This window comes from Syngnathoides biaculeatus, chromosome 2 (genome assembly GCF_019802595.1).
Source record: "Syngnathoides biaculeatus isolate LvHL_M chromosome 2, ASM1980259v1, whole genome shotgun sequence".
Classification (NCBI taxonomy): Eukaryota; Metazoa; Chordata; class Actinopteri; order Syngnathiformes; family Syngnathidae; genus Syngnathoides; species Syngnathoides biaculeatus.
Window position 1 is genome coordinate 28,084,774 of NC_084641.1, and position 18,246 is coordinate 28,103,019.

General features: G+C 41.1%; 1 long non-coding RNA gene across 6 annotated transcripts in view; it reads left to right on the top strand.

The window, feature by feature from the left end:
* LOC133513870 (uncharacterized) overlaps nucleotides 1–18,246 on the top strand; it is a 158,289-nt gene that overhangs the window by 47,390 nt on the left and 92,653 nt on the right. The window contains exon 5 of one of the 6 annotated variants that reach the window (XR_009798647.1): nucleotides 8,264–8,366. The exons of the other annotated variants lie outside the window; for them this stretch is intronic. This is a non-coding gene — a long non-coding RNA (uncharacterized LOC133513870). Of the gene's footprint in view, nucleotides 1–8,263; nucleotides 8,367–18,246 lie in introns of those variants that run through there. 6 annotated transcript variants of the gene reach the window in all.

Consider the following 18,246-nt stretch of genomic DNA (forward strand, 5'->3'; position numbering starts at 1 on the left):
TTTATTTTGTTTCGTCTTATTTATTTTATTTCATTTTTTTTTTCTCAGTACTTCTGAGTATGAGTGCATCCTCTCATCCGTCCATCCATTGTCTAATTCTTATTTTACGGTCGGAATCCTTTCTAACTGATGAGGAATTAGATCTGCATTTAACCAAGTGTGAATTAATTGTTAGCACTAATGATAAACAATTAAAAACAATGGTTATTAAGAAAATGAATGATCTAAATCCTAATGGAGAAATAATGACGATCTTCTCATTGTACAGTGTAAAGAAGTACACTTTGAAACGGGAAAAACACTGAACTTGATGATCGAGATGTAATTCAGTTTATTCACTTATTAGGGGTTATTTTTTTAATTTTCTCTTTATGTCCATATTTGGGAAAAGTATAACGATCAAGCCGTTCAGTAATTTGAGAAACGCACAATACATTTTCACTAACCCATGTGTAAGTGTCTCACATGGGTGGAGGTTTCTTTTGACTCCAAACAGAATTGCCATCTCTTCAGGCGATATTAACGCATATTTTCCCGACTACTCGGCATGGACATGAGTGAGTTCACTACTTATTTTTGTACAAATGTCCGAAAATGGTTCAACATTCACTGTTAAATATACTCTTCATTAAACAGTTTGGCACTGGTGGGGAACCGCTACAAAACTTTTTTTTTTTTTTTTTTCTCAGCTAAAGGTGTTACTGGCTTGCTGGGTATTAAATTAAATTGGAGTAAAAAATTGCATGGACTATTTCATTTTAGCCACCAGGAGGGTGTTTACATATCAGAAAATGAAAGTTGAGGCGAATAATCTGAACTTTCTGCCTCGTGAAGCAGAATTAACCACATTTGACTTCTTTTTTTTTTTTTTTTTTTTGTTTCAACAAAACTGTTTATTCTCCTAAAACAACAATTTTTAATAACAAAAACCTTTCAAATCCCTTGCTCGTCTTTGAGTCTTTAACTGTATGTCACACAGACAATCAGAAATGAAAATAATCCCTTTCTCTCAAATGATGGACGCAAAACGGAGGACGGTTTCCATGTTGCGAGTTTTCTATGTAATAAAAATGAGCGCACAATCTTTGGTTATCGCAAATGGACAATTTCTCATACAAGGTTGCTTAGTTGGCTTGGTTTTCATTTTGATTAGTTCCAGCTTTTCTTCATAATAACAAACACTGTCAGAAGAGCATTGTGTGTGTGTGTGTGTGGGGGGGGGGGGTCTCTGATTGGTTGGTCTAGCAAGTAATGTTTTTCAAAGAAAAGCTGAAGCCTGGTTGTTATATAATGTAAGCTCCGAGATATTTATGGGGTTTACTCCAAATAATGAAAGTGATTGAAAGAAACACACACACACACATTTGAGTGTTACAAGTTGAAATTTTATCATAGCAAATAATTGATGAGAGATACCGCTAAGTAGCAGTAAAACTAACTAGCTACCTTAGTAGAAGCATATGTTCTCACCCGGCTAGCATGGATTTACTAATTTCACAGCACAGAGATGGCTTAACATAGACCACAGCCTTGATGGAGTGAGGGATCATAGCTAAGGTAAGCCATTTGAAATTAAAGAACCATTTTGCCAACTGTTCTAGATAATACAACAGCACCTCTTTTCTAGTGGTGAGACAAAATCTGCAAAATCAACAAGGTCTTCACTAGGGAGCTGTAGTTTTTAATGATGATAAAATTCCATTTTTCATTTGACAAAGTACCAAGAGAGGAACTGTGGTACTGCATGCGCAAGTCTACTGTGGTGGAGAAATATGTTCGAATAGTACAGGATATGTATGAGGGCAGCAGAACTGCCGTGAGGTGTGCCGTTGGTGTGTCTGAAGAATTTAAGGTGGAGGTGGGACTGCATCAGGGATCCGCGCTGAGCCCCTTCCTGTTTGTGGTAGTAATGGATAGGCTGACAGATGAGGTTAGACTGGAATCCCCTCTGACTATGTTTGCAGATGATATTGTGATCTGCAGTGAAGCAGGGAGCAGGTGGAGGAACAATTAGAAAAATGGAGGCACGGACTGGAAAGGAGAGAAATGAAGATTAGCCGAAGTAAAACAGAAAACTGTATGTGAATAAATGTGAGGGGCAGAGGAGGAGGAGTGAAGCTCCAAGAAAAAGCGATAGCGAGGGTGGATGACTTGAAATACTTGGGGCCAACAATGCAGTGCAATGGAGAGTGTGGTAAGGAAGTGAAGAAACGGGTCCAAGCGGGATGGATCAGTTGGCGGAAGGTGTCTGGTGTTCTATGTGACAGAAGAGTCTCCGCTAGGATGAAGAAGGGCAAAGTGAAAAAACAGTGGTGAGGCCGGCCATGATGTACGGATTAGAGACGGTGCCACTGAACAAACAGGAAGCAGAACTGGAAGTGGCAGAAATGAAGATGCTGAGGTTCTCGCTTGGTGTGAACAGGTTGGATAGGATTAGAAATGAGCTCATTAGAGGGACAGCCAAAGATGGATTATTTGGAGACAAGGTTCGAGAGAGCAGACTTCGACGGTTTGGACATGTCCAGAGGCGAGAGAGTGAGTTAATTGGGTGACGAGGATGGAGCTGCCAAGGAAGAGAGAACAAGAGAAAGACCAAAGAGAAGGTTGATGGATGATGTGAGGGAGGACATGAGGACAGTGGGTGTTAGAGAGGAAGATGCACAAGATGGTCTTAGATGGAAAAAGATGACGTGCTGTGGCGACCCCTAACGGGACAAGCCGAAATAAAAAGAAGACGACAAAATCTGCTAGCACGAAAAAACGAAACAAAATCAACTCTGTCTTAACCACGGAGCTGTAGTTTTGAAATGATGAAATTAGATTTTTCATTTGTTGGACAACGATAATTTCAGCTTCACTATTCATTTCTGTCAGTGGTAATTTAGACGGCAAAGTGTAGCTCTATAATGTACGGCATGCATTTTAATCTAAACTTTTTCATGGATGTTCTTCAAACACATTGCATCCGAAATGCATCATGTTTTTGACTTGAGCGCCCTGGAGGAAACGTTCTTTACAGTCTGGCTTTTAAAAAGCACAACCATCTGCAGACATCGGTCTGTTTGCATTTTAGATTTTAGAGCGACTCATGTCCTAAGTGTTGGACCTGAAGTTGGAGTGCAAGTCGGACAGCGTTCAGAGGCAATTTAGGTTCTTACTGCTTGTTTTGCCCCCTTTTTTCCCCGTCTCTCGGGACCACCTCGGTGTCAAATTGTGCTCCTAATTAAGGTCCGAGAGTAGGCTGAGTAAATGTTTTCAAGCGACATGCAGAGGAGATCTCGAGAGTGCTTTTTTGTGCTTTCTCAGCTCCACATTCATGCGGTGAAAACGATTCACACCTCCAACTTTCTTGCTAGTGTGACTCGTGACTTACAGGAGGTGGAATAAACGCTATGTGTGGTCTATATAACTGAAGGTTTTACGTCGTCGCAGGACGTAGGTGGGCGCTAAGTGCACCGGAACCAACTCATTAGACCAAGGTGAAAGATATACCGCTGTGACAAAAGCCTACAGAATACCAACAACTGGATAATATTGCTAGATGTACCTTTTCCTGTTATGCGATGGAAATATTGGCAAACGAACTGCTTCCATTACTGTGGTTTACATGGGCGGAACAATAATGAGTGGTTAACACATACACCTCACACTTTTGAGATCCAGGATTTTTTTTTTTTGGGGGGGGGGGGTTTACCCCAGGTATGCCGACTTCCTTTATAAAATTCCCAAAACGTGCACGTTAGGTTCACAGAAGACTTTGTTCTGAGGTGAGAATATGAATGGTTGCTTGTCAAGTTTGGCTGGCAACCGCAGCATGGTGTGAACCGCCTCGTTCGCGCCTGAAATCGGCTTTTTTTTTGGGCACCGACCGGAGTCGTATAGAAAATGGATGGATGGATAGGTTTTACATATCCTTTAAGTCATACAGGCTACGACGTTTGGAGTGTGAGGTTAAAATGGATAAAAACAGCGTGACTGTGATGTCACCGGATAAGGTTGATTTTGGCAATATCGCTTCATGAAAGTTGTCGAGAGGGTGCTAAAAAGTCAAGCAATATGGTACAAGCTCCGGGGTTCGCGCACCTAATACTGCTGGGTGAATTTTGTTGTCTTGGAAACCGGGCTTCCCGAAGTGCTTGAATACATTTTTGATGAGATCGTAGAAAATGGGTGGGTTTTGTTTTGTTTTACTGCTCCTGTTCAGCTGCACGGCCTTGGAGGATTGGTTTGGATCCGTCTGCCTTTTCTGCTGGAACAATTTAGCTGTGCAGCAAGGACTTTGGAATAATCCCTATTATAATAATTTAAGTTTTCTGATGTTTATCGAAAATACAGAAAAAGCAGACATAAGGACGGAATGGACTGGTTGTTTAGTATTTTGCTTTCTATGCATAGCATATGCGTGTGTAAAAATATGGTATATAGCATAGATGTGCTTTTAATATTTTTCCAAAGTGTTTTTTTCCTCCAATATAGAAAAGTATGTCATCTTTCCTATTAACTCATTTAATGCCAGCTATTTTTTAGAATTTTTGACGATTCCGATTTTGAAAGGCCTAAAGAAAATTGTTCTATAGCAATAACTGACAAAAGAAGATTTAACCCTTTTCTATCATGGGAAGGGGGGCAATTTTTACTCTTTACCATTCTTTAGTAAATAACAGTTGAAATTGCTTTGGTTTCTTGAAAATATCTTTCCAAGAATAAAACAGAAAAAGAGCTTTTTGGAAAATGATGCATTTCACGCAGTACTTTCATTTGCTGTTATTATTATTTGCTTTTATGATCGCTCAAATATCTAAAAAGTGCTTTCACACTATATAACAAGATGACATAATAACGGTCATTTTGATTGCCAAATATCAGTTTATTTACTTCAAATTGATGATGCATGACCTTTAAAATATGTGCAGCTCTGTGTGTGCCTGTATCTCAACATTTCAAGAGATTTTTTTTTTTTTTCTACAAATCTTGTCATGTAATAAGTCCCCAAAATATTTTGAGCTCTTGGTTTCCATGTCTGCTATCTAGCAGACTACTGGTTTGAACTTTGAAAAGTTCTTGAGCGAAGTGGTTTGTTTTGCTCACAATGTGCCCAAGCAGCTTCTTTACCAGGAAAGGCTCCCGAAAGTCTGCCGGCTGTTCAGAGTCCGGGTCCGAGGCGGTACCCGGTTGTCGCCGTGACTTATCTGGGAAGCCATTCACCAGATGAAAAGACGTGAAATGCCCCACCACTGCTTGATATCGCTCCCATAAATGATCAAAACCCGGTGCTGTTGAGAAAAATGTTTCATCTTTCTTGTCAACAGGTGTGGGAGTGCATCTGCTTGCATTTCATGGAATTAATGTTTCTCTTCAAGCATGTGACAACCTTATGTAATGTTGTAGTTTTACGTGGTTATGGACAGGTCATGCGCATGCAGTCTCACAGGGTCACAAGTAGACTCTTGGAAAGGCATACATAAGCCGCACCTGTCTATAAGCCGCACGTGCCCACATTGAAACATGAGATATTTACAATGAAAGACGATACACAGAGTTTTCAAAGTTTTAATACCTTAGCTTAGCTTTTTTTTTCCCCAAACAGTGCCTGTGACGCGGCAGTAACACAGCACTAACAGGGCTCGGTCAAAAAACATACCGGTAAGAGTCACTGAGACGTGGCAGCAACATGGTTCAGGCCACCTGCTTTTATTACCTCTGAAAGCTTTTTGGGTCTGTTTACATCGCTCCAGTTCTTCCCGCTGCCGTTTCCGGCGTCTCACCGTCGATTCGTTTATGCCAAGTTGACGTGCAGCAGCTCTGTTTCCTTCTTTATCGGCCAGCTCGATAGCTTTTAAATTGAAAGCTGCGTCATACGAATTTCTTCTTGTGTTTTCCATGATGAGGGTTCTTTATGCTAATTTTATTTATGCGCAAAGTTACATTAAACTTGCGTCTTCCTCGACATATGTTCCCCCTGTCTCACTCTTACCTTTTCTGCTCGAGCGCCCGAGGCGGCCGTTCAAAAAAAAAAATGCCTAAATTAGCCACGTCATTTCATAAGCTGCGGGGTTGAAAGCGTCTGACAAAAATCGCAGCGTATAGTCCAGAAATCATGCTAATTGGAGAGCTCTCGGGACAAATCAAAGCTTAACATATCCAGGATATCGGTTGTGTCCTAAACACAGATAGCTGCATATGGCTGGTGTTGGGAAAAACTACTTACATTTAGTATATAGTCAATATGTTTGTAATAGATAATAACTCATGACTTGCTAGTTCCATTTCCAAAAAAAAAAAAAAAAACACACCATCACCAATGAACTAAAATAATTTGAACTTCCAACTTCACCCAGTGTGAAACATTTAGTGCTCGGAGGTGCAAAAGCAGCCTGGTTGAGTAATTACATATTTGCATTTATTTTAACTGATTTTCCTTTTTATCGCCAAAAAATACTTGAAATGGAAAAACAGTGTGTGTGAGTGTTTGGGAGTGGCAGGCACATCTGCACCGGCAAAGCTTAAATGATCACAAACGTCTCGGTTTGCGAGAGCTGGATGAGGATCGTTACTGCGGAAAGGTCTCACGTAACCAACAACAATAACACTCATTAATTGTACAAAAAGAAGAGCAAAAATAAATAGCACATCGGCGAGGAGGTCGGAACGCAATCATAGACAATCCCCCGGGTTAATAGAAAGAGCAGAGAACCTAATTGCTTTTGTTGTATCTGTTTGCTGTTCTAATTGGTGTATGTAGGCGCGAATATAAGAGGAAATGGATGCCGCGTTGACACACAGGATGCACTTATAGTCAGTGCAGCATCTTAATTATTCTAAAACATATTTCCCCTTGCTATGCCGCGTATCATCTCGTCTTGTGCTGTACGTTTGCAAAGTAATACTGATGCATGTGCTATATTTTGAGTCCTCAGATTATGACGGAACCTTTTCTGTAACTCAAATTTGTCCCAAAATCAGAACACATCATAACTAGTTATCGACGATTGATTGATTGATTGCTAAATAATGCCCAGATTGTAACGCAACAATGCATGTTCTCAGTTCCCAAAGAGGACACATTTCCATGCCTATAAGTAACCAATGTCACTTTTAAAAACTTGGGCTTTATTCCAAGTGACTCATATTCGATATGGCTGTGTTGACGTTCGAAGAACGCAAGAAACAACCTGCAGGCACAGACTGCACGGGTCTGCTGGCCGCCTCCCCCGATAATTTCCCTTATTTAATGGTCTATACCCCTCTAATGCACCATCCATCCATGTGTAATCATGTGAACGAAAGACTATTTGCCTTGTGCTTTTGTAGTAAAATGCTGCCCCTTTCAATCGCTAAATGTCACCTCGAATAAAATCCCTCAAGAGGAGACGGCAGCAAAGACGCAGGCAATCGTTGAGGTACGAATGTGTACTCCGTCGTCACCTGGAAAGCACTCACAATACCGATAAATGAGTTGACAATCAGCCGGATGCGGCAGGACACGCACAGAAGCGATGACCAGGATGTCAAAACGGAGCCGGGTGGAAACCGAAGCGATGCGGCTCCGGTCGGAATTTTTAAAAGGACGCGGACTCATTTTCATTCCAGTGTGAAAATTTCTGAATTAGAATTCGTTTTGGATTCTTTTTGTACTGGAGAAGTTTTATACATTCATACCTCTATCTGTCTGTCTGCTTGCCTGTTATGTTTTATACACATTTATCTATCTATCTAGATGTCTATCTGTCTGTCTGTGTCTCGATGTGTTATAAGTTTTATACTCATTCCTCTATCTGTCTGTCTAAGTTTTCTACTCATTCATCTGTCTGTCTCTCTGTTAAGTTTTATACTCATCTATCTATCTATCTGTCTTTCTGTGTCTGTCTGTCTGTCTCATAAGTTTTATACTCATTCATCTGTTTGTCTATCTATCTATCTGTCTGTCTCTGTCTGTCATAAGTTTTATACTCATTCATACCTCTGTCTCTCTCTCTCTCTGTCCCACTCTCTGTCTGTCTTTATCCATCCATCCGAGGTAGTGATGCGGCATCCCTCCCACTAAAGACATTGATGTTTACAAGATCACACTTCTCCCGTCATGATTTTTTTTTTTCTGCTGTCTTGATTTGCTCTCCCACAGAAAAATGACATGACATAGCCACTGCTGCACATAATGAATTTTGTTCCCTTCTCTCCCTGTTGTTTCTTTCTTCTTCTCCTTCTTAACTGCCCCCAACGGGACTCCATCTGGCCGTCGGGCTCTTCCTTTTGGCTCGACCAGCTCCGTGTCTTTCAAATCCCAGCATTTGTCCCTCAGGTGTCTCTGTTCTTCACCTTCACCCTTTGTTCCCTCTGGTCAGTCTGTTTGGTCGTGTAACATTTTCAGGTCAGCGCGGCGAAGAGAAAACGACTCGAGGCAAAAATCCACATCCGAGCCAACACTGGGGACCTCAAATAAGCTTTTCATTTATTCCCTATAAAATGAAGCAATTTCGGTGATAAAAGGTTCACTTGGCCACACATGAACTGCGGAAATAGCCATACGTGACCTTTCGTTACGGATGCAGATTGGTCGCTTTTTTTTTTTAAGCAAATTAGATTTGATGTTCATCTATCTTATATATTGGTGAGAATATAGTACTTTGCATTGCCTCTGATAAAACGTTTCTAGATCTGAATTTACAGAGTCCTCACTGTCGTTTTGTGGAATTTTGGTTTAATGGTCGCATATGTCACATAATTACTCAATCTGGAACGGATTACAGTGGTTTAATGTGTATTTGCTTTTCACATGATGACATGAAGTTTTTTGCTCCATTATTACCTGGCAACTGTACAATGCTGCGATGAATTTCCCCCCGTCTTTGTGGGTTATCATTGAGGTCTTAAAACTGGTACACTGAACCAGTTTAGTGTAATATATCTTGGCAGATTCAGTGTACTGCCTGGGGGAAGACAAAGAAATGATAAATCAGACCTAAGAAAAGTAAATGTACCTTTCTTTTTTTTTTTTTTTTAAATGATGATTGCCTTGCCGTGGTCTAGTTTAAAGTTTAAATGGATTTCAATGTCATTCAAGAATATAATGCTGTTTCGTTTTCATGAACAATTAATATGGGGATTGAAATACATAGCGAACACTACAATGTGAAGGGTTTTGTAAAAATACTGCATTTATCATTTATAAGAGACTCCTGCTATCTAAAGTATCTCCATTTCTAGAGCGCTATAACTATTTCCACAAAGTTACGTAACTGTAAATAAAACAATTTTTTATATACTTGCATCGAAAACTTTGGGGGTCAATGATTAGCTAAAGTTTGGGTCATGACCAAGGTTGGCGTTTCCTCTTTGAAGATTCTTTGTCAGGCGCAACTACCTTCACGTGTTTGTTTGTAGCGCTGATCGCTTTCACGGTTGTCTTCACTTAAGCAGGCAACACACAAAATGATTATTGGCATCTTCCCCGCTTTACAAAATGTGAGAAACCACAAAAATTATCAGGAAAAAGAAAAATCACTGAGTAAGTTCTTATAATGGCCCCGTCACACCATGACGTTCTGGTCAGCGTTCTATAGCGTTTGAGGAAACGTTGGTAGTCCCTCATGGTCGCCGGGATAGCGCCAGAAGAGCGTCGTTTGAACGTCAATGATCCCTGGGAATCGGCGCAGAACGCCGGTCCGGAAAAAAAGTTTTGAACATGCACAAAAGTTGTCATCGAGACCAGCGTTCATCAATGTTTAATTTTAAACGCTGCAGAACGTTCAAGAACGTTTTACTAAGGTTCGCCGAGCATTGCACGCGTTTGGCTATCGTTAGTCAGTCGTAACTCGAGCTTTACTAGGTTGTTACTTAATCATTTGCTCTGCAGTGAACGACTCAGTGGCGACCTGTCAACGACCACTGAACAATCCCGTAGCGCACGCGGCGCGTAGCTAAAGTCAAACGAACGTCCTTTGGCGTCCATTGAGCGTCATTCGAGCGTTTCCTGAACGTCCATGCATATGGGTACATAAACCGGTGCATTGCATTTTTACTTGCAGCGCTAGTTGCTGAAGTCCGCACCCCACCTTTTTTTCGTCTAGGCGGCATGATGCTGACTGCTCAAACTCACGAGAACAACTCAAGTGACTATGAAATTTCCAACGTTTTCGTTCCCATTCCACTGTAAAAATTACACGCCAGCAAAACGCTATTCTGTCGTTATTCACCCGTTTAGTCACACGCTCGTTGCGCACCAGTGAGACGTTAGCACACGCTAATGGTTTTTAGGGGTATTTTATTTGGTCGCTGATACACGCTTCTCGTGCGTTAGACACACGTTAGTCATGCGTTAGACACACGTTAATCACACGCCAGATGTGTCATGCGCGATTGAGAACGCTGAAAAATAGAACGATTAAAATGTTCAGAGAATGTTGACCAGAACGTCATGGTGTGACGGAGCCTTAAACTGTGGTGACCTCGGCAATACAATGACTCAATGCCCGACACTGAAGGACAATAAGAAGGAAAACACAAGAACAAGTCACAGCGGAAGATGATATTGAAGAAGCTAAGATAGGGGAAATTTTTCTTTGCCTGTTTGCGTACACCGACACCACAACCCTCATGTCTCTTTTCAATTGGCTGTCATTTCATCTGACGTCACCGTCACAGAGTCGGGTTAGCCCTAACCCTCGGCCAAACTCGTGTCGACCACACACACACACGAGCCAAAATAAGATCTCGTTTAATATATACAATTCTAAGCGTCAATCACTCTTTACGGACTCCACACCCAAGGTGGTTTCTGATATGGGTGATGTGGTGGGCGACATTTATACTTGGTCCAAGTTGTTTGCACCTTGTTATAAAGCCTCAAAATAATCCCTTGTAGATTTTCATGATACGCCAGAGACTCCAAGATTGAGTATTCTCGACCATTGTTTCTCAACTGTTGTCACACTGGGACAGAAAGAAGACAGAGTTTTGCTCGCATTATGAAAGTTATTTTTCTTCTTCACCTAAAGACTTGGTCTGTCGTGGTCTTCCAAGGCGGTGTTCGGTGTTGTTGAGCTCTCAAGTGCATTAATTTTAAAACACACATTTTTTTGGGTTGACTCCAAAGGTTACACACGTTTGTGGCATTGATGGTTCAGCTAACCCCATTGGTGGCCTCCAAATGTCAACGCAATACCTGATACTGACTACTGGACTCGACTACAAATTCCTTGTGTGCTGTTACATACTTGACCGATAAAGCTGATTATGATTCAAATTCTGATATCAATAATTGGCCAAATCATGTTAAAGGGTCTTTTGATTAAAACTGTAACACCGATAAACTGCAGTGCAGGATCCCTCCCTATGGAATGCACTTGTCAAGGTTTTCAGTAATAATAAGTAACAAATTAAGAAATAACTGGAATATTTTCAACTTACAATGCCTAAAATTCTCTTGCCATGGTTCTTGTATGGGGAGGGGGGAAGGGTCACCAAAAGATCAAATGCATATCACAATATGGTATTTCTAACTTCCCTGTTGCACATAAAACTGCTCCATAATATAATCCTGATTCCCCGCTGTGGACCCGAATGTGGATAAAAATAAAAATAGAAGTCAGTGCAGTTTAGACGTCTGCAAAATCAGGCTGTTTATTGCGTTCTATGAATATAAACTCGGTCATTTTGAATACAAGTCATGAAATGTGCACAGATATCCAAAAAATAATTGGACACAAAAGGTACTAAATCGGCACTGAGCAACTGGAACCGTGTTGTGCTGTAAATCCAGAGTTTTTCAAATCGTGAAAGAAAAACATGATGCTTTGAGAGAGTGTATTGTTGATAGGTCATTCATATCTGTATCTTAAATGTCATTTTTAGCAATATGACCACAGAGTAGTTTTTCAGTCATCTCTGTGTCAGATGAGATCTTTTTTTTATACGATGACAAGTGCGTCTTTTTTTGGGGTATTTCTCGACAATCGTGGATAAGATAAATGGACTAATCTCTCTTGAGCCGCTTGTTTTGCTTTCATTCAAGATAAAATACAAAAACGTCCTCCTTGATACATTCCCAGATGTCAGAAAGCGCTGTTCTTTTCAACGGCGAGCGTCTGTCTTCATCGCTGGCGACCACTTGGCTGAGATTCAAAACTCGCCGCGGTTTCAGAATAATATTTACCTCGTGGCGGATCTTTACGGAAGCCCCTAAACGTTGCTGATGCCGGAGCTATCTAATCAGAAAGATGACAGATGTTATTGGAATAAACACATTTTCCTCTAAATTCCCTTGCTGTCTCACAGGCCGGAAAATGAATGTGATTTATTGTCAAGGACAACTGTGGGATTTTTTTTTTTTTTTGCTTTTCAAACGTCTTTTCAATCATCTGGCACTCTGGGAAGCAAAGCGTCATCTGATGGGGGGGGGGGGGGGGATGAAGTCGGAGGCCGAGCTGAGTGACAGTTTGAAACCCCCTGGTGACATTGATTTCGGATCTCTGAGGTGAACCCAAATGAAGTCTGCTCTGGGACTCATTTCACTCAATGGCATTTATTTGCAAGCGCTCAAATATATTTGTACCTACCAAGAAGGCTTGGGATGAAATATTTCCAATTATTAGTTCAACCATCAGTAGGTACCATTATCTTATATATTATGTTTGAAGGGCAAAGTTTATAAAACAGTGGTGAGGGCGGCCATGATGGACGGATTACAGACTGTGGCACTGAAGAGACAACAGCAAGTAGAAACTGGAGATGGCGGAAATTAAGATGTTGACGTTCTTGCTAGGAGTGAGCAGGTTGGATAAGTATTAGAAATGAGTTTATTAGAGGGACAGCCAGAGTTTGATGTTTTGGAGACAAGATTCGAGAGAACAGACTTCGATGGTTCGGACATGTCCAGAGGCGACAGAGTGAGAATATTGGTAGAAGGGTGGTCAAAAGAGAGCGAGGGGAAGACCAAAGAGAAGGTTTATGGATGTTGTGAGGGAAGTTGGTGTGAATGAGGAAGATGCAGGAAGATCTTAGATGGAAAAAGATGACAGGCTGTGGCAACCCCTTAAGAGACAAGCCGAAAGGAAAAGCAGAAGAAGTCACTTTAAACTGAAGCTTCTGCGCCATTTGCACAATGGTCATGCCACCAGACTATATATATATATATATATATATATATATATATATATATGTATGTATATGTATATGCCACAATACGGGTGACCCGTTTTTATGTATGTTGTCATACGTCAGAGGTCCAACTACCAGAGACAAATTCCTTGTGTTTTTGACATACTTGGCAAATAAAGATGATTTGGATTCTAATTCTGATTCCGATCAAATTCCCTTGCACACCCTCTGAAAGGATTGAAATTCACTGCAGTGGGCTTTAGAGGCCAAGAAGGAAGAAGCAACACTGGGAAAACCAACATGTAGCTCTAAGCCTCCTTGGGCCTCATTACAACAGAGTTCAATCACACGTTTGTCTGGATAGAACAGAGATTAGATTACAATGACAGACCATTCAGGTTTTAAGAGTCCAAACTGTTCCTAGCGTAATACACTAAATGATTGATTTAAGTTACATGTTGTATTCTTTTGAGCCTATTCCAGCAGACTTGGTGAAAGCCAGTGTATCTATGTTGGAATAATTGTGTAAGGGGTAAAAAGTAAATGCCACCCTTGTCAGTTGTCATACCTTGCTACAGGTTGAATTAATTTCACCTTTCAATCCATCACAACAATGTACTCAGTACTATTTTTTTTTTTTTATTGACTTGTGAGACACAATGAGCAATAAGGACCCGACACTTGTCATTGCTCAAGGTTTTTATATTTTTCAAATATGATCAGATTTATTATCCGATCCAGGGCAAGTGCGCCTCTTCAAAAAAAGTGTTATATGTAAGGTCTGAGAATGCATCTAGACGTATTGTGCCGGGTAAACACGAATTCGGGACACGAGCATATCGGTATTCCTCCAGTGTTCATGCAGCAGGAGGCAGCAGGTCAGCATGTTCTGGAGCCGTTCAGCTTGTATTAATGTTGTCAGCAGTCAGTGCAACTTTTGTAAGCCACTCAGTGCTGACAAAGCCGCAACAAAACCTTATCACGCTGCAATGTGGGATGCGCATCACGTTTTGCCTTGTAATTATAAGTATCGATTCAATAAAAGCAGCGTAGGTGGTTGATTATGATGAATACAACAAAGTGTAGAACTGTATGTATGAAGACTGGATGTGGTTTTCTTACTTAAATCAGATTACGAAAAATATTTAAATCAAATCATAGTCAGGTCTGCATTAAACAGACATTACAAATTCTTATCCATTAGAAAAATCTGATACCACTTATTAAGGGGAGTTGGAGCTTAAACTATAATGGTAATTTTGAAAAAATACGAATAATTAAATAGAATTTGTTATCATGACATCCTCACCAAGGGGCTTCTTAGACAAATAATATAACCTTCTTCTTCTTCTTCTTTCGGCTTTTCCCGTTAGGGGTTGCTACAGCGTGTCATCTTTTTGCATCTAAACCTATCTCGTGCATCTTCCTCTCTAACACCCACTGTCCTCATGTCCTCCCTCACATCATCCATCACCCTTTTCTTTGGTCTTCCTCTCTCTCGCTCTCTCTTCCTTGACACCTCCATCCTCAGCACCCTTCCACCAGTATACTCACTCTCTCATCTCTGGACATGTCCAAACCATCCAAGTCTGCTCTCTCGAACCTCGTCTCCAAAACATCCAACTTTGGCTGTCCCTCAAATGAGCTCATTTCTAATCCTATCCAACCTGCTCACTCCGAACATCTTCATTTCTGTAACCTCCAGTTCTGCTTCCTGTTGTCTCTTCAGTGCCGCCGTCTGTAATCCGTCCATCATGGCCGGCCTCACCACTGTTTTATAAACTTTGCCCTTCAAACATAATGTATAAGATAATGGTACCTACTGATGGTTGAACTAATAATTGGAAATATTTCATCCCAAACCTTCTTTGTAGGTAATTTCCGCCACCTCCGGTTTCTACTTGCTGTTGTCTCCTCAGTGCCACCGTCTCTAATCCGCACATCATTTTACATAAAATTATTTTTCCCGTCATCCTAGCGGAGACTCTTTTGTCACATAGAACACCAGACACCTTCCGCCAACTGTTCCACCCCGCTTGCACCCGTTTCTTCACTTCCTTACCACACTCACCATTGCTCTGGATTCTTGACCCCAAGTATTTTGAAGTCTTCCACCCTCGCTCTCTCTTCTCCCTGGAGCTTCACTCCTCCCCCTCCGCCCCTCTCATTCACGCACATATATTCTGTTTAACTTTGGCTAATCTTCATTCCTCTCATTTCCAGTGCGTGCCTCCACCTTTTTAATTGTTCCTCCACCTGCTCCCTGCTTTCACTGCATACCACAATATCATCTGCGAACATCATGATCCAAGGGGAGTCCTTTCTAACCTCATCTGTCAGCCTATCCATTACCACAGCAAACAGGAAGGGGTTCAGAGGTGATCCCTGATGCAGCCCCACCTCCCCCATTCTTCTGTCATATCTTCAGCACACCTCACCACTCTTCTGCTGCCCTTATACATGTTCTGTACTATTCTAACATATTTCTCCACGACACCAGACTTACGCATGCAGTACACAAGTCACGTAAATATACTTAGCGTGCAAGACAAATTCTTCCTTGCTCGCCGTTCTCTTGGCCTGCTCATCTTTTGTATGGTCCTTGTATTTGTAGCAGGAATTATGAAAAGGTTCTAGTTGCCCGCAAATAGCGATAATTCTATCCTGCAACGATGTGAATTCACTTGTATGTGTCTGCAGGCTAACACAAATGGAGCTCTTTCGCTCGGGTCTGGGGAAACTCACTTATTGCGACAAATTCATATGTGTATTGTATACAGACTTTAATAATTCACATCATCAAGCTCACCACACTTCAGTTGAACAGCTGGGTTCACGAACCTTGTCCTCCATGCGTCTTCTCCTGTCTTTGTCCTGTTCTTTCTTGTCCTGTCCTTCCCTCACCTGGTGTAACTACAGCCCCATGCAACACTCGTATCTTTTTCATTGTTGTTTCATTGTTTTCATTGTTTACTTTTCCCATCCTATTTACAATTAGTGCATTGTTTTTTTTGTCTTTTGTTTCGCTCTAACCTCTAAAAACATTCTTCTGTTCGACTGATCGATTGTGATTCGGTTGTGATTGTCAAATAACATAAATTATAATGCTAAGAAACCACAACACAAGCTTAAAAACTCCACTGTGACCAAATAAAACAATTCTGTCATAAAAAAGACACAGGTCCTCCATTCCGTTTGACCTATCAGCTGAACAGGACAAAAAAAAAAAGATCAGCTCGAGAAATTCGAATGACCTGATTACAGACTCTCGGCAGAAAAAGTCTGGAGCTCAGGAATCCACGGATGATCTTAATTCCCATATCACATGTGGACTGACACACCTCAGAGAAAATATCTTACATTCCAAAGAGTAGAGAAAGTTGATTCAGCAAAATGTATCCACTTTAAAGCACTACTTCTCATTTGTTGTTGTTTTTATTCAACAAAAGCCAGCATTTGAACAAGCGTTTGAAGTCCACTGCACCTAAACCCTGAAACCAAGAATCAAAGCAGTAACACACTGTTCTAATCTTGGCCCCAATCCCAACTAGAACAGTTGGTTTGCTAAGTATTAGCCCCCACTAGTCTAACTATTGAGGACATCTTTGATGAATTATGAATGAATCATGGGGGTTTTCAGTTGACTTTACTCATTCAGCCCTCTTGCCTTTGAAGGAACAGCGCAGGAACTGAGATCCCGGATTACATAACCTTGTTCAACGCAGATAGACAAACAAGGTAGGCCGTGTACGATGTACAATGTATTTTGTGTGTGTACAACTGCAAATACATTCTGCAAAACTGGCCTCAAAGCCAACCTATAATGCAACTTTTATTGGCGTCAGATCGTCAACCACTTTTTTTGTATACAATTCCAAATTTGAATCGCAGGTGAACGTCATCCTAACGTCACAAATGTTACGGCCAAACGAATGTGGCACGTCGTATCACATCGCATGAGGTCTCGCACCAAAAGTCGTGTGTGTGTGTGTGTGTAGCCTTCAGTTAACCTACTTTAAGAACAGGTACAAAATATGTAATTTCCTCTTAATTTGAAACATATGTTTCATCGTTTCTGCCTTAATTGCTGGAATGGTATTGTATGCCCCAAAGAGTGTTTCCGACTGACAGAAATGAAGGAAGAAGTCTTGGACTCGTAGCTCGCTGTGACACGTCATTAGCCTGCCTAATTAGATTATAATGCCTTAACTTTCCGTTACAGGCTGCTGTCTGACACGTAGCACACGGCGCCAGACTTAATTTGCTCTCTCTGCTGATGGGAATTCGGAAGAATGTTTTGCAAGTCATATTGTACCAAGATTGATCTCTCTTTAAGAATAATCAAATTTTTATCTAATCTATTAGGGGGAAAAAACACAATCACATACACTGTGACGTTTAAAACTCGGTGGTATTGATGTGCAAAAAAAAAAAAAAAAAAAAGAGGCATAAATTTCATTCATCTACAGCACAGGTGTCAAACTCAAGGTCCGGGGGTCAGATGCGGGCCCCGACATGATTTTATGTGGCCCCCGAAGGCAAATCATGTGTATCAACTTCTATGATTTTTGTTGAAATTTGAACCAAAATTTCAAACTGTCATCCTAAATGATGATGATGATGAGATATTGCAAGCATTTTGTGTAACCAAACATCAACAATTAAAACCCATTACCCGTGATTTCTGATTCCAAAACGAGTTGAGACATTTAATGTGTGAATATGATTAAAGATTTTCATGGTTTCAGTCATAATGCCCCTCTGACAGAAAACGTAACTACAATGTGGCCCGTGATAAAAATGAGTCCGACACCCCTGATCGACAGTGCTAAGTAAGGCGTACCCAGTATTGCGTCTGCCAAATAGCCAATATTGCCGCGCCTTTAGTTTTGCACGTTCAGGGTAAGTATACGCAAAGATATGAGTTTACCATGACCGACGTGATTCATTGAAGCTGAGACAAATTGTGACGGCTGTGTTTTGCAAGTACGGCATGTGAAAGGCGGCCATAAACCTGCTCGTGCATTGTGGCAGCACGGAACGGGCGAAGCGAAAGGCGGGGAGCGCGACTTTGCTGCTCGCGGGAACACTTTTCAAATGCCAGAAACAAAAAGAGAGGCTTAAGAAAACTTGAAATAGAAACACAAAGAA